Raw genomic sequence first — 5,000 nt, 5'->3', positions numbered from 1 at the left:
AAGGTCGATGTAATCGACTTAATCCCTTTGTCTGTCCTTGTTTGTCCCATCTTTGTTTAGCCCCTTGTGGGCAGTAAAGAAAGAAGAAACTGTAATTGGAAACCTTCCGCTGTAAAATCCTGATTTAGTCCTCGCTACTTCACATAGGCGAAGGGCAGTGTAAAGTGTGAAATACGGTGACCTCAGTGACCTGCTGAAGATATGGAAGGGTTTCCAAAGATACAATTGAATCATCTGATCACCATTAAATAAAAATGGACTCCAAACATTTTATGTCGCTCCTGAAGTTTCTTGGAAGACACAAACATCTGAAAGCACGGAGGCACCAGGAAGATGGACAGGAAACTATAAATGATGCTAAAACAGTCCATCTCGAAGCAAAGAATCTCTGAAGTTTATGTCACACGTTTATGTATAATTCTTTTACTCTTTTGCTGGTTTCAGTCATTTGACAACGGCCATGCTGGAGCAGCGCCTTTAGTCGAACAAATCGACACCCCGGACTTATTATTTTTTTTGGAAGACTAGTACGCATTCTGTCGGTCACTTTGCCGAAGCACTAAGTTAGGAGGGCGAAAACACACCAGCATCGGTTGTCAAGCGATGGTGGGGGGACAAACATATACACACACATACATATATATATATACATACACATATAAACGACGGTCTTCTTTCAGTTTCCGTCTACAAATCCATTCACAAGGCTTTGGTCGGTCCAAGGCTATAGTAGAAGATACTTGCCCAAGGTGCCGCGCAGTGGGACTGAACCCAGAACCGTGTAGTTGGGAAGCAAGCATCTTATCACACAGCCACGCATAAGACCAGATATTTTAAGGATGGGACAAGTCGATTACACTGACACCAATGTTCAATTCATATTTAATCGACCCCGAAAGGATAAAAGGGTAAAGTCGACTTCGGCGGAATTTGAACTCAGAACGTAAAGACGGACGAAATGCCGCTAAGCATTTTGACCGGCTTGCTATCGATTTTGCCAGCTCACCAGTTTGCGTATATGCATGATATCAATACTGATTTCAAATTTTGGCACAATGCCTGCAGTTTTAAGGATACAGGGCTAGTCGATTACATCGTGCTTTATTGGTGCTTTATATTATCGACCCCGAAAGGATGAAAGGCGAAGATAGGGGTAACCGAATTACATGGACCCTATCGCTCGCTTGGTACTTATTTTATCGGCTCCGAAAGGAGCTATAGTATTTATCTCTCTACGAGCTACAATTTGTTCCGGTGGCGAACCAGATTATTATTCCATGCGCTATCTAACCCTATATGTACCCAACGATGTTGTTGGCACTCGTGAAATTAACGTGCAAGTGGCTGAGCACTCCACAGACACGTGTAACCTTAACGTAGTTCTCAGGGATATTCAGCGTGACACAGTGTGACAAGGCTGACCCTTTGAATTACAGGCACAACAGAAACAGGAAGTAAGAGTGAGAGAAAGTTGTGGTGATAGAGTACAACAGGGGCCGCCGCCATTCCCTGCTGGAGCTTTAGATGTTTTCGCTCAATAAACACACACAACGCCCGTTCTGGGATTCGAAACCGCGATCCTTCGACCGTGAGCCCGCTGCCCTAACCACTGGTCCATTGCGCCTCCACTATATATATATATATATATATATATATATATATATATATATATATATATATATATATATATATATATATATATATATATATATATATATATATATATAATATATATATATATATAATATATATATATATATAATATATATAATATATATAATATATATATATATATATATAATATATATATATATATATATAATATATATATATATATAATATATATATATAATATATATATATATATAATATATATAATATATATAATATATATATATATATATATATATATATATATATAATATATATATATATATATAATATATATATATATATATATATATATATATAATATATATATATATATATATATAATATATATATATATATATATATATATAATATATATATATATATATATATATATAATATATATATATATATATATATATATAATATATATATATATATATATATATATATATAATATATATATATATATATATATAATATATATATATATATATATATATATAATATATATATATATATATATATATATAATATATATATATATATATATATATATATATAATATATATATATATATATATATAATATATATATATATATATATATATATATAATATATATATATATATATATATATATATATATATATATATATATATATATATATAATATATATATATATATAATATATATATATATATATATATATAGATATATATATATATATATATATATATATATAATATATATATATATATATATATATATATATATATATATATATATATATATATATATATATATATATATATATATATATGCGCGTATGCACACAAATATGAGTGTGTGTGTGTACGGATCTACGACGGCTTCCACACAATTTCCATCAACCAAATTCACTCAGAAGGCAAAGGTCGGCCTCGGATGACAGAAGGATACAATTGCCCAAATTGTCACGCAGTGAGATTGAACCTGAAACTTCGTGGTTGCAAAGCGATCATTTTTAACTACACCACCATGCCCGCGCCTATGTATTTAACGTTCGGCTTCCAGTCTAGCATAGGATGGGTGGCTAGACAGATTCTGGCGACTGTTACTGCCTGCTGTTTTTTCGTGCCAATAACACTAGTGGTGATTTCCCCGTAACTTGCAGGGTTAAGGGCCTACAGTGAATTCTCTAACTGAGAAAGAATAGAGGATGCTTCTTTAGTGTGCGGCCTACCGCAGTGTTCGTAGTCTGCGCTGTGAAATGACTTGATCTGGGTTTAGGATCGGGGTTAGGGTTAGTGTTAGGGCTTAGGGCTAGTTTATGGTATTGGGTTAAATTTTAAGATTTAGAGTCAGATTAGGGTTAGGGTTTAGTGTTAGGTTAGGTTTAAAGTTAGGGTTAGGGTTGGACTACACGCTAAAGTGTAAATGGTCAGACAGACTGCACGCTAAAGTGGAGCCGAAGAGAGAACGTACGATTTTTAGTGGGTGTACGAAGGAGAGATAGATTTATAGTTGCTTTTTAGTATTTCTTTCTCTTACTTTTTCTTTCTTTCTCCTTGCATATACACATACATGCATGGATAGATAGATAGATAGATAGATAGATAGATAGAAGAACGTGGCTTATATATCTTTTATCTGCATATTTTCGGATAAGTTTTTTGCAGTTTCTCTGCAAGAATTTATTTTTAAATGCATCATCACGTTTCATGATCCTCACACTCTCATCTTCAAGACGAAGTGATTTTGCGTGAACTGTACCGTCAGAGTTGATAGCTTATTCGTGAGTTAACATATTTGTGATAAGTTATTAATAGAAAAGTGTCTTCCTTTTTTTTTTCTTTCTCAATTTGTGTATTTTTCTAATATATAACCAAATGATTTTTGCTGTGTATAACCATATGGTTTAGACATTCGCTTCGTCCCACTGCGTGATATCTTGTGCACGTATCATCTTTTCATAGCCTTCGGTCGATCCGTATCATGTATGAGAAATTGGTAGACCGAAATTGTATAGACGCTCGTCGTGCGGACTGAATCTATAATCCCGCTTTCTATCATCATGATTCTGCTTGAGAATTACATTAAAGGAAATACAAGTGCCTATGAAATGCTTAATCATTTACACGTTATTTCAAGGGCAGGTAATTCAGATGATCCGTAAAGTCGTAAGTTCGATTCCCGGCGGTGCATTATGTCTTTAAGCAAAGCACTTTTATTTTCCATTACTCCAGCGCACTCAGCTGACAAAAACATGAGTTGTACCTGTATTTCATTCTGTGTGTCACGCTGAATCTCCCTGAGAACTTCGTCAGGCGTACATGTGTCTGTGGAGTACTCAGCACGTTAATTTCACGTGCAGATTGTCCATTTCATGGAATCAACCAGAACACTCAACGTCGTAACCGACGGAGTGACTAGTCTGTAGCTTGGCGCAAAGCATATTTCATGAAGGTTTTGTAAATGAGTTCATTTACATTATAGTTAATAATAATAATAATAAATGCGCCAGGATCATGGGCCCGGTTTCCCGGTTTCAATGGCGTATGTGTTCCCTAGCTGGACAGGACGCCAGTCCATCGCAGCGTTACTTATGTTTGCCAGCTGAGGGAACTGGAGCAACGTGAAATGAAGTGTTTTGCTCAAGTACGCAACGCGTCACCCGGTCCAGGAATCGAAAGCACAATCTTACGATCGTGGTGCTGACACCCTAACCACTAAGCCACGTCCCTCCACATTTTATAGTTAGCGAGCTTCTAATTAATATAATACGTCTTAAATGTAGTTTGTGTGTGTTTGATAAGTGCGGTAGCAGAGGACTGTGTTAAACCAGTTTTTTTCAGACATCATCCTGCGATGCACTTGAACACATCGTCAGTGATGTTACTGCGATTTTGCGTGTTTCAGGTTTTTCAAGTGTCAGATACCTTCACTCAGGAGACGAAGCCGGAGGGTTTAACAACACATATCGAGGGCATATTCTGCATATGTTGCTTTATGGGTTCAGTGAAGGTAACAACGCAACGGAAAGTGTGAGGAATATTAATGCAGTATATTGGGAATCGGACGATAAGCGTAAGCCAGTGTCAACGGTGGTTCCAAAAATTTCGAGCCCGAAACTACAGCTTAGAAGATGAGCCTCGTCGTGGAAGATATGTAGAGCTGGACGGGGATGTCCTGCAAACCTTGGTGGAACAAAATTCCATCGTAATTGTTGAAGAACTTGCCGAGAAGCTTGGATTTGGTCATTCAACCATTCATCGACACCTGAGTACCATCGGAAAAGTCTTCAAATTGGGTCGATGGGTTTCTCACAAATTTTCCGAGTTTAATCACGCGCAGAGAGTGAATGTGTG

This window comes from Octopus bimaculoides, chromosome 3 (genome assembly GCF_046866305.1).
Source record: "Octopus bimaculoides isolate indiv1 chromosome 3, ASM4686630v1, whole genome shotgun sequence".
In the NCBI taxonomy this organism is placed as follows: Eukaryota; Metazoa; Mollusca; class Cephalopoda; order Octopoda; family Octopodidae; genus Octopus; species Octopus bimaculoides.
The sequence above is the reverse complement of the archived record's forward strand: the minus strand, read 5'-3'. Positions refer to the sequence as shown.